The 25,284-nt window shown below is 40.3% G+C and overlaps 1 long non-coding RNA gene across 1 annotated transcript; it reads left to right on the top strand.

Annotated features, from left to right (window-relative positions):
- The first annotated feature begins 22,716 nt into the window (after positions 1-22,716).
- On the top strand, positions 22,717-24,385 carry LOC140234129 (uncharacterized). Its single transcript, XR_011901583.1, has 3 exons — positions 22,717-22,818; positions 23,647-23,777; positions 24,332-24,385. It is a non-coding gene; the product is annotated as an uncharacterized lncRNA (long non-coding RNA).
- The last annotated feature ends 899 nt before the right edge of the window (positions 24,386-25,284 follow it).

Below are 25,284 nucleotides of genomic sequence, written 5' to 3'. Positions count from 1 at the left end.
AGAAGAGATATAAACAGATTCAAGTAAGTTTTGTAGAAAACGGCTCTTTTTACTCACAAATTATACTCGACCTCAAAAATGCCAAAAGAACAATTGAAACGAACCTCATATTTTGCCCTGAAGAGAATAGCAAGCCATCCAAGTCCAGATAGAGCAGCAATACAATCACACAGGGCCAAGCTGAATATGAGAATATTCTGTTTTCTCCGCAAGTGGCGACTTGCAAGAATAGCGGACATGGTAACAATGTTGACGATAATCGCCAAAAAGGCTATAAGAGCTGCAAAATAGAACGCAATCTTTTGCCACAAACTTTGTTGTAGATACATGTAATAGAAGACATGACCCTCCCACGATGAAGTTATGTTTTCCATCCACCATGAAGATATGTACGAGTATTCCATCTTGCTAGAGGGTTTCGAAAAAGACACCAAGTCGTACCGGGGCAAAGAGTGAATAATGTGACGAGTGTACGCAAACTCGTGTACCTTTCCACTTGCGGTGAATATCAAAAGGGCAAAGCAATTTCACACGAGATTATAAAGAATTAGGTTCAAGAACGTAGCCAATCAGAAGCGGTGAAATGAGCCATAAGTGAGCTCGGTTTTTGTAGCGCGCATTATGTGCGAGTACGTATTCAAAGTGCGAATAGCTTGAAGTGGTCGTCCGTAAGGCCGATCGAATGGTCTCTCAAGTACGGTATATTCTATACTCAACAGAACTGTATACGAATTGCTCCCAGCTGATATAATACTAAACAAAGTTCAAAATTGTATTTCAAATATTTTATATAGGAAATACTGCACAAGTTTAAGGCCCGGTCCCACTGGCCGATGGACACAAGACGTATGCAGAAAGGACACAGCGGACGAGCAAAATTTCGGGGCTGGCTCCATCCGCTTTCATCCGCTCCAAAAATTGACAAAATTGGCGAAAATTGGCGAAAAAAAGAACGGAAAAAGAACGGACGTGGGAAGTATGTAGCGGGGATGTTAAACGGATGTTCATCGGGAGCCTAGCGGATGAAAGCGGATGGAAGTGGATGAATTGTGAAACGAACGCATAGCGGAAAGAGCGGATTCAGAGCGGATGAAGCGGATGCATCACATACGCCTAACGCATAGCGGAAAGAGCGGATTCAGAGCGGATGAAGCGGATGCATCACATACGCCTAGCGGAAACAAACGCCTTGTCCGTTTTAAAAACTATATTTACGAAATGCATACGCTTACATCCTTTCTATTTCCGTGCTATTAACGATGTATAGACGTTCCATGTACCATATCTTTCCTCCCTCTTCCGTTTTCAGTTGCCTCGGATGTGAGTTGCAAGGGTGCCCAGAGGATGCATAGAGGATACAGCGGACGTTTAACATATTATAACGGACATATAACGTGTGTTGCTCGTATGTCGCGGATTTACATTGTACACGACGGAAAGTTCATCCGTTCTAAAAGTTTTTTTTTTTTTTTTTGCGCGGATGAAATCACAGTGGACGGATGCTCGATGGATAGAACGTATGAAACACGTTTGCGATGAGTACACGCCGGATGCGTAGCGTTTTCCAACGGATTTTTTTTTTTTTTTTTTTTTTTTTTTTTTTTTTTACGTGTTACATCCCCTTTGCATCCGTAAGTGCAGTGGGACTGGGTCTTTAAGTTCGTAACATTTACAGCGGAGATGTAACGCACTTTTGGGGGTATTCGCAACCTGCTGTGCCTCGATCGTGCATGTTGAACCATGATTGCAAATTCTTTCGAGTGCACGGCATTTGTGACCCTGCACCTCAAAACAAACAAAAAAGTCGCCAGACATGAATTTTTAGTTAAGACCATATTCTGAAAGAGCAGACTTTAAGCTTTAAAATGATGTATAAATCAAATCAAATGGCCTCTCCTAACCTATCTAAATAATGGAAAGAATGCTCAAACTCAGGAAAAGTGTGAACTGAGAAAAAAAAGCTCTGAAGTACGGTGTGTATTCAAGCGCTTGATCTTTATCAAACCGTGCTGGCTGTGCGATGAATGGGACAAAAAGCACGAAGTAAACCACCAGAGTAACAACAATGAAGGGATTATCAGATTAAACTGAAACTAAGCATGCCTCATTAACACATTCTGTCCATAATTAATGACAACTTTCAAAGCAGTAGCACTATCCTTTCAAAAGTTATTAGAGTTGAAAGTGAAGAAGGGATTCTAAAGACACACCTAATCACACTGTTCTACCAAAAATGTTCGAGATAAACTGCTACAAAAACACACTTTCCTGCCCGTTTTATGATACCAAATTTTAGCATAAAGGTAAATGAAGACCCGCTCTTTCAGAAAATATGAAAAAGTCAAGTTCGGCTAGGTTGACCCATTTCACTTATGTTCAGTCCTCACGCAAAATCAGTGTGTGCGACTTTATGTTCGTTTTGAGGTGCACGGTCACATTTACACTCTCACCTGAGCATTATCTGTATACCCAGTGTATGAAACGGCACTGTCCACTCGATCTGCTGTCGTGCTTGTGCGACAGACTCTGCTACAAATCTCCAGGACGTTAGAAGTCAGCTGTATTTTATAAAGCATCAACATACATTAAATTTTGTCGAAAATTATGTTTATGATGGATATTGTAAAATAGGTAGTTGCACTTGCAGATTTAAGACACATTTATTTATCTTTCGTATAAATAATTTCACGTTTGTTGTAAGTAGTACAGTCTGATGAGTAGGCGTTACTGTAATGAACATGGGCATAAATCCCGGGATGGGGTGGGGGGAGGGGGTGGGGGATATATCCCCCCAAATGGAGGAGGAAGGGGGGGGGGATGTGGCCTGTACAATCATCCCCCAGAAATTTGAGAAAAAAATGGAGGAAGCAGAAATGTGATCGTATCAATATTGGCATAGGCCTATTGCATGACGTTCGTACGCCCGCCTTCAGACAGGTAACAGAGCTGAACAGTATTCTATCTTGTAGGATAATCTATACATAGTGAAATGAAATGAAATGAAATAATTTCGCTCGCTCGCGAAGAAACTGATATCGACATAAAGTATGGTCTAGACGTTGACAACGTCAAATAGCATAGGCTTAATTACATGTAAAAATGCTATGACGCGAGCAACTCGGGACCATCTGTAAATCATGTACGAAAACAAGCAAACAATAACAAAAACTATACCGCCATAATTGACCCCTCCATTTCCTGAATCATTCCTGAAACGGTGATGACTCTGATACATCTATGGGCATACCCAGGGATGACCAGGGGCGTCGAATCTTTCACGGAGGGGGGGGGGGGGGGGGAGGGGGGGGGGGGGCAAAAGGGCATTTGCCCCGCCCCTACAGAAATGTTGGGGGCAGATAAATCATTTGTCCGCCAAGCAATTCCCAAAATGAGGGCAAATTTCGAACTTTCTTTATGGAAAATTGTCCAACTTTATACCGCCAGAACTATGTACCGAATCGTTGAATTGCAATCATAAATATGCAAAAGCTCCGCTACTGGGTCCCTTTCGATAGACTTTGCACACTTTTGAGATTGACGTATTTCCGTATATATATTTTATCAAAGAGTGTGCAGCAGATCTTTCACTTACAAAAGCTCCCTCGTTGGAGGGGGAGGGGGATGGTTCCCCCATAAAAATATTGGGGACTAACATATCATTTTGCTCCTTCTCGTAACTCCCGAGATGTGGAAATGTTCTTACTTTTTTGGATACAAAACTGTCTAAATATTTCACCCAAAGATGGCTGAATTTCAATTCTGAAAATGCAAAATCTCCCTCGCTTAAGAGGGGGATAGGTCTAACCCCTTCCATACCCTCCCCGTTCAGTCCTTTCTACTTAATACACTTTAGATCGACAGATTTTAAAATGTTTCATCTAAAGTGGGCACCAGGTCTATTACTTCAGTTAAAAAGAAAAATGCAAATGTTCCGGTGGTGGGAGGAGACATCTAGATACTTTCAATTAACGGAGGGTCACCCCACCCCTAAAAAACAAAATAATAATATACACTTCTGGGATTGACATTTTCCCCGATTACATCATAAATGTGTTTACGAGATATTTCATCTGAATTCTAAAAATGCAAAAGCACCCTCGTATGCAGGGGTGTCGATCCTGGAGGAAGGGGAGCGCGGACGGGGAAGAGGGGAGGGCCAAACAAAATATTATGCTACCATAAACAAGTGGGACTGTTTCAAGTCGATGAAACACGTAAAAACATGCATCAAATGGCACCATTTACAACATCAAAATGGAAAAAGTTCTCACCGTGGGAGGGGGAACATCCCCCTCCCACACGCTCCCCCCTCCCCCTCCCTCGCTCGCTCCGCTCGCTCGGGTTCGGTCGCGTTCATGATCTTCAGGTTAAGAATTAATACAAGAAGTTTATCAAAATAATACCATTTAATAGCAAAATTGTTTAACAATAATCGACATCGAAATATATTGCTACCTTAAACAAGTGGGACTGTTTCAAGTCGACAAAACGCGCAAAATCATGCATCAAATTGCAACATGTACAACATCAAAATGCAAAAATGGTTCTCACCGTGGGAGGGGGGACACCCCCCCTCCCCCTCGCTCACTCCGCTTCCTCGGGCTCGGTCGCGTTCATGACATTCAGTGGAAGAATTAATACAAGAAGTTTATTTAAATGATACCATTTAAGGCAAATTGTTCAATAATAGCCCGAATCTACATCGAAAATATTCTGCTACCCTTACCCAAGTGGTATTGTTTCAAGTCGATAAAACACGCAAAAACATACATCGAATTGCACCATTTACAACATCAAAATGCAGAAAGTTCTCACCATGGGGGACAACCTCCTCCCACACCCCCCCCCCCCCCCTCGCTCGCTCCGCTCGCTCATGCTCGGTCGCGTTCATGATCTTCAGGTTAAGAATTAATACAAGAAGTTTATTTCAATGATACCATTTTATAGGCAAAATTGTTTAATAATAATCAACATAAAATGTACTGCAAACTTAAACATGTGGGACTGTTTCCAGTCGATAAAACACGCAAAAAATGCATCAAATTGCACCATTTACAACATCAATATGCAAAAAGTTCTTACTCTGGGAGGGGGAAACCCCCCTCCCACACCCTTCCCCTCGCTCGCTTCGCTCCCTCGCATCTAACCGCTCCCCCTAGGATCAAATCCTGGCTATCGCCGGTGATAGGCCCCACTATTTAGAAGGCCTTCACAGTGATGTCCCACCGGCGCACAGTGGGCCAGAGAGATACCAAAGTGCGCCAGAAGTCATTTTGGGCACTTGGGATTTTTTAATTTTTGACATGCGCTCTTGAGAGGAAATACTTTGAAGAATATTTAATCAAAATATTTAAATCAGATGATATGTACATTAAAGGGGGTATATGTCCTACCTGAAGTAGCAAAATACATTTTAAGAGTTTCAAAGCAAATTGTAACCTCTTTGATAAATAAGTAATTTCAACATGTAGTTTTTGAGATATCAACCTGTAATTTCTCCCACATATTTCTCAGAGTTTATTTTACGTTATGAATGCCGTAAAAATGCAAAGAAACGTAATCTTCATGAATATTTTACGGTAAATATCCTTGAAAAGAGGATAATTATTTGTCTTTTTAATGTATCCGAATGAAAGGTTTAGATTTCCATGGATTTCCAACTCAATTCTATTACCACCACATTTCCTGTTGTCTCAGCTTTAAGCTTATACCAGATTTGGCTGCCACCTTTTGCCACTTTTTGTGTTAAAGCCGATTTTCGGTGACACATTACGTCTATTTTGAACCTGGTAGCCTCTTACGAATTCTGTTATCATACGGCGCCGCATGAGGGCGGCATTATTTTTTAATTATTCTTTTTTCTTGCACGTCAAAGGCCCAGAAACGTGATTAACACTGAATAAGAGGTAAACAGAGTTATAAACTACATGTATAGGGCTATAGTTCCGGCAACTAAAAGACCCCTCTTCCAAAGATAAAAGAGTACATAATAGCACAAAGCCAAGGCCATAGCCATATTGTCCATATTGTCATAGCCACGACTGTAAACAAGCTATTCTCTCTGCGATACATACTGTATGGGCACATATTTCAATTCAATTCAATCATAGTTTATTTCCAATCAACGAAAATCAAAAACATAGTACAAAGTATACATGGTATGAATTGATATTGTTCAAACATTTGCCAAAGATTCATGTAGTATACGAGATGAGTTATAGAACAACGTATATGTACAATAATTAGGAGGAACACTGCATAAATACTTCGTGGGCGAGAGGAAAATAAATTCGATTATGGAAAATAGTGATCCACTAAAAAGAAAAGCTTGTCGGACGTGGATCGCTAGATAAATAATGAGTAAATGATATACTTTTCTATAACAATATACATGTAGTTATTTTGAGATACACAGGTAGAATATAGAATACCAATGCTAATGCCCAGACACTGTTCACTGAACCACACGTGTGTACCGGGAAAATATGACAAGGACAACACATTCGTACACACATGCAATTACCCACACGCATATGCACTGTAAGACGCGAGACAGTACCGAGAGGAGAGAAGACGGTAACAATACAAGTCTTCGAAGAACAAAAGACAGGAAAGGAAGAGGAGAGAAGAAAGAAGAGAGGTCTACATACAGAACGCGCCAAGTGGACAGGACAGGACAGGACAGGTGAAAGCTCAAACATGAATTAAAGCAATTTGAATTATCTAAAATTATAATTAGAGAGTAAATAGTGTTTTCTGAGTTTGTATTTAAATGTGACAAATTTGGGGGAATCTTTTAAACTATTTCTAAACTATTCCAAAGTCTGGGTCCAGTGTAAAGAAATGTATTTTGGGCATGTGCGGTTCTCATTAATGGACGATGAAATTCGTCGGATCGTCTCGTGGGATAGTTATGAACATGACTGTTTCGATGAAATGAATCGTGGAATATTTTAGGTAAAAAGTTACTGTTTTAATTAAACATGAACTGGTCAAGTTGAAACACATACAAATCTTTTACTTTTAGTATTTTATGGTCAGAAAACAAAGCATCTGTATGTTCTCGCGTATGTAAATTAAAAACAGTTGTTATTCTAAGCGCTTTCTTTTGCAATAAAAAAAGTTTATCAAGTAATATCTGATTATACCCGAAGCAAGGATCCCGTAGATTGAATAAGGTAGTATCAAACTAGAATAAAGAGTTAATAATGCAGATGAAGGAAGATAATATTTTAATCTGTTCATTACGCCAATGTTACGTGAAATAATTTTACATATTATGTTATCTGTTTTACACCTAAACACTTCGATCCTATACTCTTGACATATGCAGATAGAACGTTATACACCAAAACACAGAGATTTTTATTCTCATCGGTTACTCGTTGGAAGCAAAGTCTGTTACTTTCCGGCCGCTCACCAAAGTGTATCGGATCGCAGTCTGATGAATCTGATTGTGTCGGTCGACTATCAGGTCAGTGACAGACATTGCTCGCGTGATCCTCATCGGACAACCTTGCCTCATCGGATCATGCCCGACCTGTCTGAACATTGACCAGATAGGCGACCAATACAAGTCGGATTCATCAGACTGTGATCCCATACACTTTGTGGGCTGCCGGAAGCAAAAAACTTTGCTTCCGACGACTGACTGATGAGGAAAAAAATCCTTGTGGAACGGGGGATGAATTTACAATTTCATATGATAGTAATTCCGATAGATTTTTCATTTAAAAAATCATTAATTATAGCTTTTTCAAGTAAAATTTCATACGCGGCAGACTCATTCTTAGTTGCTAAGTCATAACCTTTCATTTTTCTGATAACTGACTGACTATCTTTCCAGAAAAATTAGACCAAAAAAAATTTTTTTTTTTCGAGTGTTGCGCTTGCATGAATAGGCCTAAGGTTATAAAGTAGAGAGATTGATGTTATATCACACATTTATGTCCTGCTAGAACAGAGTGAAGAAATTTACTCAAAAGTATATAGGCCTAGAGAGTACATCATAAACTTATATCCTCACTAATTTACACGGACAACAGTATTATTTTGCAGTACGTATGTATAATATGGAACTTCCAGCATGAATTCGATTCTTTTAACGAAACCCGAATGTTTATACACTTTCTGTGACATGATTTATGTAGGCATCTTGTACTCAATGGTAGTATATAAGCAGTGTCAGTGAGTGTGAAAAGATAAATCAACCCCTTTTGAAATTAATCTTTAAAGAAAAAAAAATCCTAAGTTTTGCTTTGCTTTATTCGCCATTAACAGACAGATTTTTGGTAGCAAATGAAAAATCAGCATCATAGTGACGTCATATGAGCTTGACATTATGTTCAATCAATTCAATGCCCCAAATTACCCCTAGACATCAAATTTGGGTAAAAAGAAACCATGGATTTAATTTTGGCGCACTTTGAGCTCATTCTGGCCCACTGTGCAGCGTATTGACATTGGAGACTGTCCTGCTGTGAAAAGATCTACTTTAATCGTAAATCACATTTTTGTATATATATGTAAGGACTATTCTCCGAAAAAGTGTGCAATTAAGTTGTTCAAATGACAAGAATTCAACATCAAAGATTTCATAAAATTGTTATCATTTCGGAACCGTTAATCCCTTAGAAATACAATACAAAACAAAAGAAAACAATATATGGGTGATGTTTGGAAGCTCACTTTGTTTTCGAGAAACATTTCCTTTTCATTATGTTAAAACCACATGATACGTTACGGGAGGTAGCACCGTAGAAAATCGTTAGTTGTCTGCTTATGTCTTGTTTTAAAATGGCAATGCTTATGTAAAATATCATGGCAACATTTTGGTTGGGAGGAGAAAAATCTCTTTGGCGCTTCCTCATCGTACAATACTGTAAAATGCAGAGGGCCTACTCGGCTCCGTCATCAAAGTGGATCGAGTTGTCCCTTGACCTTGATCGCGTAAGTTCTGCGATGCGAATATTTTTGGTTAATATTTCGCATTTTCGTCGTTACCCAACGAGTTCTCGTTATTATTGTCGTTCCACTCATTTCTTAGGCACACGTGTACATTTCGGAGAGAAATTTGACAATTTGCTGGCGTACCAGAACTATGTTTTTTTTTTTGTTTTTTTTTTTGGTGTTTTTAGCCTATACTTGAAAATCGTCGTGAAGGATATCAACTTCTATACGGCTTGTGTGTCACAGTAGTATATCAATTAAATGCTAAAATTCATAAAAAATGAAACGTTTGATTAAAAAAAAAAAACAATTCACGTTGAATGTTGTAGCTTGAAGAACGCACATTTTCAATACAAAGATATGGCTTCAGACAGATACACAATATTGCCTCCATATTTTATTATATCATTATCAATTCATAATGATTGGTAGCCTGTCTTGCTGGGCGTTCGCAAAGTAGTACATCAATCAGCGTAAATGAGCCGTACGTTAAAGGTTGGTTTTCAACGCATGCAATATTACACATTTAAGTTTTTGTTTCACATTATGTTGTTCAATATCACAGCTAGATATCCCACGTTACCTACCATCGTCACCTGATATTATTCCTAAAAAAAAACAAAAAACAAAACAAAAACAAAAACAAAAACAAAAACTGACGCGAGGTGAAAAATTGCATGTCATTGACAGGGAAAATCAAACAAACAAACACAAACAAAAAAACCCAGAGTAGGCTATGCGTGAAGTTTTGATACTCCCAAAATGATATTAAACATTTTGCATAAGCACCAGTGTTTTTCAAAAGAAATAATAATTCACATTCCTTTTTTTTTTTAATATTGTTCATGCATATTTCATGCACAGATTAGCTGAGATGCAACATCTATAGAATTTCCCGCAATTCCGCCCATCACATGAGTTATGCAAAGCGAAGCAAGTCATCATCACTTTATTCAAAAATATGTTTTGAGAATGGTGATACATAGGCATATCTCAATAAGCTTTCACATCACGCCATTGTTTTTCCTCAAACCGTCAATTCGATGTTATTAGAAACGGTATCAACGTGACAATTCTGCAATAAAAGAGGGCTTTACAAAAGCAAAACACTCATTGTAAACGTCATTTTTATCTGTTTTTGTGCTTTATTTTGCCGAATAAATGGATGCGAACATTTTTGGTTGATATTTCGCATTTTCGTTATATCCCAACGAGTTCTCGTTATTACAGTCATTCCATTCATTTGTAAGGCACACGTGTACATTTCGGAGCGAAATTTGACACTTTTGTTGGCGTACCAGAACTATGTTTTGGCTTTAAGAAGGCCTATACTTGAAATTCGTCTTGAAGAATATTAACTTTTATACGACTAGTGTGTCACAGTAGCATATCAATTAAATGCTAAAATTCATAAAAGTGAAACGTTACATTAAAAAAATCCATTTATACGTTCAATGTTCTAGCTCGAAGAGCGCACATTTTCAATACAATGATGTGGCTTCAGACAGATATACGACATTACCTCCATATTTTATTATATCATTATCAATTCATAATGATTGGTAGCCTGTCTTGCTGGGCGTTCGCAAAGTAGTACATCAATCAGCGTAAATGAGCCGTACGTTAACGTCCTTTGTTGGTTTTCAACGCATGCAATATTAAACATTTCAGTGTGTTTCACATTATGTTGTTCAACAAGAATATCACAGCTAGATATCCCACGTTACCTACCATCTTCACCTGATATTATTCCTAAAAAAAAAATAAAAAAAAAATGACGCGAGGTGAAAAATTGCATGTCATTGAGAGGGAAAATCAAACAAACAAACACAAACAAAAAACCCCGAGTAGGCTATGCGTGAAGTGTTGATACTCCCAAAATGATATCAAACATTTTGCATAAGCACCAGTGGCTTTCAAAAGAAATGTTCACATTGCTTTTTTTTTTTGTAATATTGTTCATGCATATTTCATGCACAGATTAGCTGAGATGCAGCATCTACAGAATTTCCCGCAATTCCGCCCACCACATGAGTTATGTAAAGCGAAGCAAGGGTCATCATCACTTTAATCAAAAATATGTTTTGAGAATGGTGATACATAGGCATATCTCAATAAGCTTTCACATCACGGCATTGTTTTTCCTCAAACTGTCAATTCGATGTTATTAGAAGCCGTATCTCGTGACAATTCTGCAATAAAAGAGGACTTTACAAAAGCAAAACTCTCATTGTAAACGCCACTATTATCTTTTTTTGGTGTGTTTTATTTTGCCGAATAAATGGCGTCAATTAAAAAAAAAAATAATTCAGGGTCCAAAGTCATGTTCAAGATTGAATTAAAAAGTATTATTTCACCCAGATTTGTGTAATGCTCCTTGGTTTGTTTGTTTGTTTATTTGAAACTCAATGTCTGTATTTGTCATCAGACAAAGTTTCCTCAGGGCAGGTTCTTGGCAATGGGTTCAAAGGTCAAAGGTTAAAGTCAAGTGACAATATGGAGTCAGGAGAAGAATCATGGTTCGGACAGTGCGATGGTATACATTTTTGTCAAATACTATAGACCTACATTTTTGTACGATCACAGTCACACACACACGCATATAACCTTCAAGATTTTTTTATACAATCATTTATTCAGACAAAACATGCATTTACTCATATGTTTAAAACTCTAGATATCATTCATTTGATACATATTTACACAGCCGTAGTTATGCACATCATACCTAACACAATGTTGACTCATATAGATTAATAATTTCTTTAATCTTATGTATTTTGACAATGACATTGATACTGTATTGGTATATCCAAGGAGGTTCGAGAAATGGAGTACAACAGTCTTATTCACTTTGATCCCATGCTCGAAGCTGCTACTCAAAAATACTTGATGTATATGTCAAACTTGATCTACCTCTCAGATGCGAAGACAATTGACTCGTGTCTCATTGCATAATCACTAGCCACTTTCCAAGGAAGATTATGTCTTTGTGATGGTAATTACTTTTCGCTATCCCTTCTTGCAGATGATGGGCCGTAGACAATGGTAAAGGCACGGGGTGAGCGAATAGATATTGCTAAAATATTGCTGAAATACATATTAAGATTACTCGAATGTACGTGATTGTACGCTAATCTGACATATTCATTTATACAGAACTATACTTGAAGATGACACCATAATAGTTTCATTTTGAGGATATTAGAAAAGTGATAAAACCGGCTGTCCATGAAGTTAAAATTTTAAGCACTGTCACAAAATACAGCTCAGATTTACACTTTTGCACATATTTTCGAACGGAATAGACATGTGTTTTTATATGCTTTATCAATAGGTAAAATTTCATTGCATTTGATATATAAACGAGCAGCATATACCCGATGTTATCTTATTGTCACGACTCAACCCAATCACCACATCATGACAATCAAAATGTTCCGCTCCATTCCTGGCAGATCGCACCCAAACCATCACAACAATGTTGCAAGAGACCACGATTGGGAAGCCATGTCTTGATCTGAGAGCGATAACTTGAGTATCAAATGGCCAAACATTTCAACACCTAGTCGAAGTCTAAGAAATGCTGCTGGTTCAGAACAAAATACACTGTACTTGTATCATGAAACAATATACCATAAGTATGGACATATCAAACTTCTATCTTAGCTTGATGTGCACATGCTTGAAAAAAACCGCTACACATATCACTGACTAACCTGCATACACTGACAATCATGCAGTTTGAATAATGAACTTTATACGGTTTTGTTGTTGTATATGTCACCAATAACACAAGTAATCTTCCATTCACTATACTTAGTAACCATTTTTACATGGTGAGCTTGTAGCAATCTGACCTTTGATGAAAACTGACATAACAATGCGTTCAGCTCAACTGTTTGGTCTGACAAACATCTCTACATTTCTAATTTCTTGACACTTCTGTTCAAGTACTATAAAGCCTTGTTCATCAAGACAATAAATGCATGTACAGTGACTAGAGTATAGCAAAACAATGCAATTATGAACACCTGTTATACTCTCTCTGTTTCTGAAACAAGATATCACATGAATATAACCTGGTTATAACTGTATACCTGTATGGTCTCATGAACCTTGCACAATCATCAAACATTATAAGTATCATACTTATAATTTCACCCAATCAATGCGATGGAAAACATGTACAATTGGTCAACTCTGTGATACCACAAATATTCCAACTCTTGCAAATTAAGCATTTGAAGAGAAGCAACAACAGCTTTTGTGTGTTTGTGTGTGCTTTCTGCAAAAAGCAATGCAACTTAATTTGCAGTTCCAATTAATACAATGTCTACATTTTACACTGTATCAAAATATGCTGTATTACTGAAAACCCTTTTCTTCAGCACATGAAGCATAAAACATAGCAAAACTCATGCTATATCACTGGAAAGGATTTTGCCCTGTTTTAGTGAAAAAATCATGACAATTCGGAAAACATGCTGCTTTTCCCATGCAGACAAGAACAAATTATGGATACAAATTAAAACAGTGTACACAATGTTTGTGTCATCATTTCAAAACAACAACACTCTTTATTTGACATGAGAAATATCCTTCTCTTACAATAACATGGAAACACATTTCTTTTGTCTAGTATTGTTCGTGCTTCCAAGTCATCACCAGTCTGTTATCTCTGGACATTAAGCACATCTGTGTCCTTTTGTCCCATCCGTGGGAAATAAGCGTACTTCTATCTCATCCACGGGACAAAGCGTCTGCAATGACATTGTCTTTTCCGCGTACGTGCTGTATCACAAGGTTGTACTCCTGTAGCACTAGCACCCATCTGGTTAGGCGTCCATTTTTGTTCCTCATTCGCGACAGGAACACAAGCGGATTGTGGTCTGTGTACACCAGCACTGGATACTTTGTAGTGTTCAAATACACGTCAAAATGATGAAGAGCCATGACGAGCGCTAACGTCTCCTTCTCGACAGTGGAGTACCGTCGCTGATGTTTGTTGAATTTTCTGGACATGTACGCGACGGGATGGTCAACTCCGTTGTCGTCCTTCTGCATCGGGCTCCTCCTCCTCCTGTGTCACGTGCGTCCACCATAAGAATGAACTGCTTGTCGAAGTTCAGCGCTGCAAGAACTGGAGAACTCGCTAACATTGCCTTGCTAAGGTTATTGAAACCTTCCAGAGTGGGTTCATCAACAAAGCTCTGCACGACATCAGCCATTGTGGGAATATCAAAATCAAAACTTGCAAGAAGTAACAATTCCTCACAAAACTACAAAGCCTTGCCACAAAAATGCACCACGTATGAATAATACATGTACACACGAAACCCAGTCACACATGCAAAATAGGCAACAATTTCCTGCAATAAGCACAAAGCAGAAAACAACAAAATCCTAAGCCTGAAATCAAGCATATAATCAAAACACCACTGCATCACATAAGCATGTGATCTAAAAACATCAAATGAGTGTATACACACTCCATACAAACGACCACATAGCACGATTGTGCAAAAGATTTGCCTTACCAAGGAAAATACACTGCAGCCTTTAAAGGGAAGGTAAACCCAAAAAGCAATGTGGATTGAGTGAAAGCAGCAACATTAGTAGAACACATCAGTGAAAGTTTGAGGAAAATCGGGCAATCGATGCAAAAGTTATGAATTTTTAAAGTTTTGGTGTTGAAACCGCTGGATGAGGAGACTACTAGAGGATATGACGTATGAGTGGACAACAATACAAAGAAAATATAAAGCAAATTCAACAAAAATTCACTTTTCTAGAATATGAAAGAGCAAATGGACCAACCTCTTTCAGAAAGCAGGGGAATAATTGCTACCCCTAACATATGTCAATATCAAGTTGATGGAATTTGTAATTTCATGAAAAATTGATTTTGTAGAATTTTCTTTATATTTTCTTGGTATTGTTGTCCACTCAAACGTCATAACCTCTAGTAGTCTCCTCGTCCAGCGGTTCCAACACCAAAACTTTAAAAATTCATAACTTTTGCATCGATTGTCCGATTTTCTTCAAACTTTCACTGATGTGTTCTACTAATGTTGCTGCTGTCACTCAATCCACATTGCTCTTGGGGTTTATCTTCCCTTTAACCGACGCTAACCTTCCAGAATATTCGGCGTGACCCGTAGCCAATGTGTACGCAAGCCCCCCCACACATACACATCCAGCGTACGCACACTCACTAACTGCACTAACCCGACACACGACTCGCTAGACCGACCGTCTGCGACTACAAAACACGTGCGAGCCCAATGCGCAATACCCACGCTATGCACTATATACGCCATGGGCGTAAATCCCGGGGGGGGGGGGGGGATTGGGGGGGGGGTATATCCCCCCAGAATGGAGGAGGGGGGGGGGGGAAGGCCTTTACAATCATCCCCCCTGAAATTTGAGAAAAAATGGAGGAAGCAGAAATGTGATTGTATCAATTTTGGCATATTGCATGACGTTCGTACGCCCGCCTTCAGACAGTAACAGAGCTGAACAGTATCTATATCTTGTAGGATCGTAAAAAATTTTTCTCAAGCGCTCGCTCCCTTCGCTCGCTCGAGAAGAAAGTAATATCAACATACAAGTAAGGTATGGTCCAGACGTTGACAACGTTAAATACAGTATAGCTTACGTGTAAACATGCTATGACGCGAGCAACTCGGGACCATCTCCAAATTATGTACGAAAACAAACAAACAATAACAAAAACTATTCCGCCATAATTGAACCCCTCCCCTCCATTTCCTGAATCATTCCTGAAACAATGATGACTCTGGTAAATCTATGGACATACCCATGGATGATCAGGGCGTCGAATCTATCTCGGGGGGGGGGGGGGCAAAAGGGTATTTGCCCCGTCCCTACGGAAATGTTGGGAGCAGACAAATCATTTGTCCCCCAAGCAATTCCCGAGATGAGGACAAATCTCGAACTTTCTTCATGGAAAATTGTCCAACTACCGCCAGAACTATGCACCGGATCGTTGAATTGCAATGAGAAATTGATTATGCAAAAGCTCCCCTACCGGGTTCCTTTCGATAGACTTTGCACACTTTGAGATTGACGTATATTTCATTAAATTTTATCAAAGAGTGTGCAGCAGATCTTTCACTTAAAACTCCCTCATAATGCAGAGGCGTCGATGGAGGGGGAGGGGGATGGTTCCCCCATAAAAGTATTGGAGACAAACATATCATTTGCTCCTCCTCGTAACTCCCGAGATGTGGAAATGTTTTTACTTTCTTGATAGAAAATTATTTACATGTTTCACCCAAAGATGGCTGAATTTCAATTCTGAAAAACAGGGGCACGTGCCCCCCCCCCCCATCCGCTGGTAAAAACAAACAAACAAACAACTTACCAAAATGGTAATTCAAGGGTTAGTAAACTGCTTTTGAAATCGACATGAAAGGGTGATCATGAAAATAAAGATAAACTTTCTTTTTCTAAAATCTCTTTTAACCATATAAATTCCGGGGGATGGGGGAATGAATCCCCCCCCCCTGAAATGGAGGAGGCTAGATGGCCTGTACAATCATCCCCCCAAAATTTGAGGAAAAAATGGAGGAAGCAGAAATGTGATTGTATCAATTTTGGCATATTGCATGACGTTCGTACTCCAGCCTTCAGACAGGTAACAGAGCTGAACGGTATTCTATCTTGTATATAGGATAATGTATACTTTCTCAAGCGCTCGCTCGCTTCGCTCGCTCGCGAAGAAAGTAATATCTACATAAGGTATGGTCTAGACGTTGACAACGTTAAATAGTGTAGGCCTACATGTAAACCTGCTATGACGTGAGCAACTCGGGACCATCTACACGTTATGTACGAAAACAAACAAACGATAACAAAAAATATATCGCCTTAATTGATACCCCCTCCATTTCCTGAATCTTTCCTGAAACAATGATGACTCTGATGACTCAGTCAGGATACATCTATGGGCATACCCAGGGATGGAATCTATCGGGGGAGGGGGGGGGGGGGAGCAAAGGGGCATTTGCCCCGCCCCTACGGTAGTGTTTGGGCCGACAAATCATTAATATTGTCTTACAACCAATTCCCGAGATGAGGACAAATCTCGAACTGTCTTTATGGAAAATTGTCCAAATACCGCCAGAACTATGCACCAAGTCGTTGAATTGCAATCATAAACATGCAAAAGCTCCCCTACTGGATCCCTTTGTACACTTTTGAGATTGACGACTTCCCTAATATATTATTATCCAGTGGCGTAAGTACGGGAGGGGGCAGCACGGGGGAGCAGCACGGGGAGCACGTGTCCCCACCCTCCCCCATCCACCGGTAAAAAAAAAAAATACCTAAATGGTAATTCAAGAGTTAGTAAACTGTTTTTGAAATCGACATGAAAGGGTGATCAAGAAATAAGATATTTTTCTTAGATTTCTTTTAACCATAATTAAAGAGGTATATAGTGTGAAACATTGTTAAAAAAGCCCGGAGCCGACAAATGATTGTGATTCAGCCTGATTCCTGGTTGGCATTCGGAATATAAGCAGGATGTGCGCAGTGTCAAAAGAGTCGCTGCAATGTTGCGCAAAGTCTCGATGTAGAATGTACACCTTTGTACCTTACGCTTCATTATAATAATGATATTATCAAAGCTAGATCATTGATTTTGCGGTGTTGCTTCACATACTAGTCTATATCAAAATGCCTTGCATTGCCAATAATAAGACTTGACTTGGGCTATTTCCTAACTTTTTGATGTATATAAAACACACACACAAACAAACACAAACAATTAGGGGATGTTCTAAAGTGCAGATTTTGGACATCCTTCCCCAGCTTCGCCGCTTGGTCACTTTGCGACGCCCCCTCGCTGGTCATATACTCAGTACCTCGCCCAATTATGAACATAAACCGACACCCTTGACTACCAGTGGCGGATCCAGGGGGGCGCACAGGGCGCCCCGCGCACCCCTTAATTTCCAAAGCAAAAAATATAGCTACAAACGGCAGTTTTTGGACTGTAAAATGTCAAAATTTTCAAGCTCGCTTGCTCCGCGCTCGCATTTAATCGTTATGCCATTCTCCTGATGTTGCTGCCAGTAATTGCCAGCAGTTGCGCCCAGTGCGCCCCCCCCCCCTCTTAATTTCTAAAGCGAAAACATATAGCTATACACAAACGGCAGTTTTGGGTCTGTAAAATGTCAAATTTTCAAGCTCGCTCGCTGAGCTCGCTCGCATTTGATTTTAATCGTTATGACATTCTCCTGATGTTGCTACCAGTAATTGTCAGAAGTTAGGCCCGGTGCGTCCCCCCCCCCCCTTAATTTCCAAAGCGAAAAATATATAGCTACAAACGGCAGTTTTGGGACTGTAAAATGTCAAAATTTTCAAGCTCGCGCGCTTCGCTCGCTCGCATCTCATCGTTATGCTATTCTCCTGATGTTGCTGCCAGTAATTGTCAGCAGTTGCGCCCGGTGCGCCCCCCCTTAATTTCCAAAGCAAAAAAATATAGCTACAAACGTACAAACGGCAGTTTGGGGACTGTAAAATGTCAAAGTTTTCAAGCTCGCTCGCTTCGCTCGCTCGCATCTAATCGTTATGCAATTCTCTGATGTTGCTGTCAGTAATTGCCAGCAGTTGCTCCCGGTGCGCCCCTCCCCTCCTTAAATTTCAAAGCGAAAACATGTAGCTACAAACCGCAGTTTTTGGACTGTAAAATGTCAAAATGTTAAAGCTCGCTCGCTCCACTCGCTCACATAGAATCGCTATGCCATTCTCCTGATGTTCCCCGCCAGTATAATTGCCAGCAGTCACGCCCGGTGCGCCCCCTTAATTCCAAAGCGAAAAGTATAGCTACAAACGGCAGTTTTTTGGACTGTAAAATGTCAAAATTTTCAAGCTCGCTTGCTCCGCTCGCTCGCATTTAATCGTTATGCCGTTCTCCTGATGTTGCTGCCAGTAATTGCCAGTAGTTGCGCCCGGTGCGCCCCCTCTTAATTTCTAAAGCGAAAACATATAGCTATATTCAAACGGCAGTTTTGGGCCTGTAAAATGTCAAATTTTCAAGCTCGCTCGCATTTGATTTTAATCGTTATGCCATTCTCCTGATGTTGCTGCCAGTAATTGTCAGAAGTTAGGCCCTGTGCGTCCCCCCCCCTTAATTTCCAAAGCGAAAAATATATAGGCTACAAACGGCAGTTTTTGGACTGTGAAATGTCAAAATTTTCCAAGCTCGCTCGCTTCGCTCGCTCGCATCTCATCGTTATGCTATTCTCCTGATGTTGCTGCCAGTGATTGTCAGCAGTTGCGCCCGGTGCGCCACCCCCCCCCCCCCCTTAATTTCTAAAGCGAAAAAATATAGCTGCAAACGTACAAACGGCAGTCTGCGGACTGTAAAATGTCAAAGTTTTCAAGCTCGCTCACTGAGCTCGCTCGCATTTGATTTTAATCGTTATGACATTCTCCTGATGTTGCTACCAGTAATTGTCAGAAGTTAGGCCCGGTGCGTCCCCCCCCCCCCCCCTTAATTTCCAAAGCGAAAAATATATAGCTACAAACGGCAGTTTTGGGACTGTAAAATGTCAAAATTTTCAAGCTCGCGCGCTTCGCTCGCTCGCATCTCATCGTTATGCTATTCTCCTGATGTTGCTGCCAGTAATTGTCAGCAATTGCGCCCGGTGCGCCCCCCCCCCCTTAATTTCCAAAGCAAAAAAATATAGCTACAAACGTACAAACGGCAGTTTGGGGACTGTAAAATGTCAAAGTTTTCAAGCTCGCTCGCTTCGCTCGCTCGCATCTAATCGTTATGCAATTCTCCTGATGTTGCTGTCAGTAATTGCCAGCAGTTGCGCCCGGTGCGCCTCTCCCCTCCTTAAATTTCAAAGCGAAAACATGTAGCTACAAACCGCAGTTTTTGGACTGTAAAATGTCAAAATGTTAAAGCTCGCTCGCTCCACTCGCTCGCATTTAATCGCTATGCCATTCTCCTGATGTTCCCGCCAGTATAATTGCCAGCAGTCACGCCCGGTGCGCCCCCCTTTAATTCCAAAGCAAAAAGTATAGCTACAAACGGCAGTTTTGGGACTGTAAAATGTCAAAATTTTCAAGCTCGCTTGCTCCGCTCGCTCGCATTTAATCGTTATGCCGTTCTCCTGATGTTGCTGCCAGTAATTGCCAGCAGTTGCGCCCGGTGCGCCCCCTCTTAATTTCTAAAGCGAAAACATATAGCTATATACAAACGGCAGTTTTGGGCCTGTAAAATGTCAAATTTTCAAGCTCGCTCGCATTTGATTTTAATCGTTATGCCATTCTCCTGATGTTGCTGCCAGTAATTGTCAGAATTAGGCCCTGTGCGTCCCCCCCCCCCCTTAATTTCCAAAGCGAAAAATATATAGCTACACACGGCAGTTTTTGGACTGTAAAATGTCAAAATTTTCAAGCTCGCTCGCTTCGCTCGCTCGCATCTCATTGTTATGCTATTCTCCTGATGTTGCTGCCAGTGATTGTCAGCAGTTGCGCCCGGTGCGCCACCCTCCCCTTAATTTCTAAAGCGAAAAATATAGCTGCAAACGTACAAACGGCAGTCTGGGGACTGTAAAATGTCAAAGTTTTCAAGCTCGCTCGCTTAGCTCGCTCGCATTTGATTTTAATCGTTATGACATTCTCCTGATGTTGCTACCAGTAATTGTCAGAAGTTAGGCCCGGTGCGTCCCCCCCCCCCCTTAATTTCCAAAGCGAAAAATATATAGCTACAAACGGCAGTTTTGGGACTGTAAAATGTCAAAATTTTCAAGCTCGCGCGCTTCGCTCGCTCGCATCTCATCGTTATGCTATTCTCCTGATGTTGCTGCCAGTAATTGTCAGCAATTGCGCCCGGTGCGCCCCCCCCCTTAATTTCCAAAGCAAAAAAATATAGCTACAAACGTACAAACGGCAGTTTGGGGACTGTAAAATGTCAAAGTTTTCAAGCTCGCTCGCTTCGCTCGCTCGCATCTAATCGTTATGCAATTCTCCTGATGTTGCTGTCAGTAATTGCCAGCAGTTGCGCCCGGTGCGCCTCTCCCCTCCTTAAATTTCAAAGCGAAAACATGTAGCTACAAACCGCAGTTTTTGGACTGTAAAATGTCAAAATGTTAAAGCTCGCTCGCTCCACTCGCTCGCTATGCCATTCTCCTGATGTTCCCGCCAGTATAATTGCCAGCAGTCACGCCCGGTGCGCCCCCCTTAATTCCAAAGCGAAAAGTATAGCTACAAACGGCAGTTTTTGGATTGTAAAATGTCAAAATTTTCAAGCTCGCTTGCTCCGCTCGCTCGCATTTAATCGTTATGCCGTTCTCCTGATGTTGCTGCCAGTAATTGCCAGCAGTTGCGCCCGGTGCGCCCCCTCTTAATTTCTAAAGCGAAAACATATAGCTATATACAAACGGCAGTTTTGGGCCTGTAAAATGTCAAATTTTCAAGCTCGCTCGCATTTGATTTTAATCGTTATGCCATTCTCCTGATGTTGCTGCCAGTAATTGTCAGAAGTTAGGCCCTGTGCGTCCCCCCCCCCCTTAATTTCCAAAGCGAAAAATATATAGCTACAAACGGCAGTTTTGGGACTGTAAAATGTCAAAATTTTCAAGCTCGCTTGCTTCGCTCGCTCGCATCTCATCGTTATGCTATTCTCCTGATGATGCTGCCAGTGATTGTCAGCAGTTGCGCCCGGTGCGCCACCCCCCCCCCCTTAATTTCTAAAGCGAAAAAATATAGCTGCAAACGTACAAACGGCAGTTTGGGGACTGTAAAATATCAAAATGTTAAAGCTCGCTCGCTCCACTCGCTCTCATTTAATCGTTATGCCTTTCTCCTGATGTTCCTGCCAATAATTGCCAGCAGTTGCACCCGGTGCGCCACCATGAACAGCATCAAAATGCAAGAAGTTCTCACCGTAGGAGGGGGAACATCCCCCTCCCACACCCTCGCCCTCTCCCCCCCCCCCCACCTCCCTCGCTTGCGTTAGGTCGCGTTCATAATATTCAGTGTAAGAATTAATAGAAGAAGTTTATTTATATGATACCATTTTATAGCCAAATTTTAAAATAATAATCGACATCAAAATATAATTGCTATACCTTAAAGGGGCAGTCTTTTAACTTTATAACGCATGATCATATGAAAATACTGTGTCAATACTATTAGAAATCGCATATGCTTTTCTTCAACGAGATCTGTGAACTTCAAAAAACTCAGTTGAAATCGCCTAAATCGCTCATTTTTCGGGTAGTCGGGAACGCCCCCAGAAAAAGCAAGGACCGGTCACGTGCCTTGTCAGGTGACACTTTGACGTACGAGGGGGTATTCATAGTGCCGACTGTCTCGCCGTATACCGTACTTCACAGTGCAGTGAGTCTTGTGTATTTGTAGGAAAGTTAGAGAAAATATTTCAAGAAAATGCCGTGGAGGTGTGTCGTCACCGCAGCAAAGACACAAAAGATGGGTGTAAGTCTGCACAACTTCCCTAGGCTAAAGATGACGCCATTCGAAAGAACTGGGTTTTGAGACTCATTTCATTTGCTGAAGCGAGCCCAGCAGTGCAGTGCAGTGCAGTGGGATGCATGCAATGTGTGCTTCTAACGTTATAGTCGTCAGGTTGTACAGCCTCGTATGCAGCTGCAGTGATCGCTTGGAGGAGTGGAGCCAAGTACCGGTACATGTAAACTAGTAGAGGAGGGGCTGTATACTCGGCTAGGATTTGTGCCCAAAAAGAGGATCCTGCAGCCCATAGCTATCCCTGTCATCAAGCTGGGAACTGGAAGCCAATCCCATCGTCAGAGAGCTGAAAAACAAAGCGGATCAGCAGTTCTGAAGCTGGAGAGAAAGCGGGTATGTTCTGTAATGTATAGCGTCTAGACGACTCTATAGAGTCGAGATAGAAACACGAGACCAATGTATACAGAGACTCTAAATCTCTAGATCTATAGAGTCGGGTATGTTCTGTATAGACGACTCTCTAGCTATCGTATGAGTATCGTAACTAGATCTAGGTCCTATACACAGCCCAGTTGCTGTATAAATCGGGACGGGGTTCGCACGGCGTCTGGTTATGGCCTCGGCCCATTGCTAATATTCTACTAGTATCATATTATTTACTAACAGTTTCACGGTTGAGATAGGTTGATAAGCTCTGTCTGGTGTTTCGAGTTGGACTGCCTTGCTTCCCCAATAAAGCTCTAAAGAGTTGTACGTAGTAACCGAATGGTTGGATGGTATGTTCCAAAACAAATTATTAGATTGAATTGATCTAGGAGTAGGACTGGGCATTATTGTTTGTCTTCACTTGCCCATTTGTCATTAGGCAAGTGAAATCTTCAATATCCTTTTTTTTTTTTCTTGCCCCAAAATGTTTCCCATATATTAGTTGGCTAATGTAATGTGATTTCATAGTTTACATGTACAAAAAAAAAGTCACTTTCCAATCAGACAAGGAACTTTCTGCAGTCGTTTATTTTCAGTTGTCGTCATTACAATTTCACTTGCCCTGGTTACAATGTTGAATGTGGGGAAGTACTAATGGCAGTTATTATTTGTGATTAACAGTATTTGTTTCTCCCAAGAGTTCCTACATGCTGTAGTTAACCATGTTCTTACAGGCCTACATAGACATTTTTTTTTTTTTTAATTCAATCCTCTCTATGCTATTACTAATTACAGGGTTCAGCTGGCAGCATTGCATTACAGTGTACAACACAAATCGAGACCGGAGGCAAGCTCGAGGTGCAACAGGTGATCTGCTCTACCAGATTGTGAAGCCGAAATACAAGGCTGGGTCTTCTAGTGTGAAGGTTCGTAAAGAATGGTGTAGATATTTTATGCAATATTGGAAGAAAATGAATTCACGTTACAAGACCAATTACAATGAAGAGAAAAATATTAGAATGGCACAATTTGTCAACTACACATTTTATTATTTGTTTGTCTTTGTAGAAGCATGGCTTTCTTGACCACTGAGTACACATAAAATGATCAATTTCAAAAGGTCAAGATATACATTTTCTCTTTTTTTAGGGGGGGGGGGGGGGGTGGAGGGGCAGGTCTTATTCCTGTTCCACTAATCAGAAGTCATAGAAGGGAGGCAGTCAGTTTTCCATTCCCGAAGACCAACACTCCACATTCCATGACCAATGGCTACTTTGGCATTCTCAAATCAAGTCTTTGCATTGAGGAGGACAAACCCCAATTTTGATATGAATTTGCAAAGATTTTTTTAATGTCATTATCAAAATGGTGGTTTCTGTTCATGACACCTCAAGGGCTTTGTTGCTAATAACCAATGCAAACATCTTAATTCCATCTATTTTGTGTGTCCCTTTGTTTCTTTCTGTTGAATTTTCTACAGCACATGTTGATGATGTCCTTTCTGCTGTTGTGGAGTACGATGACAAAACTCCTGCATTCTGCCAGCCTTCAACGTCTCCCCTTGTGAGTGCCATCGTGTGTCATCCAAGGGAGGAAGTTATTGAATATCACAGGAGACAATTTGCACCTGACAAATGATGTGATGGTTTCAGGAATCCTTGCAATTGAGATTGAAGTTCATATTATGTACAATATGATACAAATTTTTTGTGGAATGATTTTTTCATCTGTTCTTCTGTCAGATGTTGGATACAAACACTCAAAATTTTGTTATGCATACCCGGCATTCTTATGCGCTCTATTAATGAGTGATCATCTAAAGACAAGATAAGATCACCTTGGTTACTGTTGTGTCCCGTCTGTATAACATGTATGTAGCATTTCATCACAAACAATATGCCAACTTGATATAGTGTTTCAAAGACCATTTCTTTGCCAATTGAATATTGTCCTTTTAATAGCAAAATCATAATTCATTTGCAATACAGGAGTCATGTGGATACAAAAGGAAAACTGTGTATTCTTTTGTTGATGTTTAAAGCATAAATGACCATATTTATGGACAGATGAGCTTGCATTCTTAACACTATTCTGTAGAGATATTTAGTGTTGTATTAAAATGGTAAGTTTAGAAGATTTCTACATGAATGCTGTCCCTTACTATGGTTTTATCATAGCATGTTTGCTGTTATAGATTAGAGCTCATCACTCTTATGATCAAATATTGATATTTTTGACAAGATAATTTAGAATCAGATGTGCATGCATTATAGAACACAACACACTCACTCAAAAGGGATTGAAAAAAAATTGTATATACATGTAGTTTTGAGAAGAAATGCAATAATTTACTCTTGGTATATGATTCACAGATTTATGAAAAAGGAGAACAAGATGTGTTCTAAGCATTAGCATTTTACATAATCTTCATCT

The sequence above is a fragment of the Diadema setosum genome, chromosome 10, assembly GCF_964275005.1.
Source record: "Diadema setosum chromosome 10, eeDiaSeto1, whole genome shotgun sequence".
Classification (NCBI taxonomy): domain Eukaryota; kingdom Metazoa; phylum Echinodermata; class Echinoidea; order Diadematoida; family Diadematidae; genus Diadema; species Diadema setosum.
The sequence above is the reverse complement of the archived record's forward strand: the minus strand, read 5'-3'. Positions and strand labels throughout refer to the sequence as shown.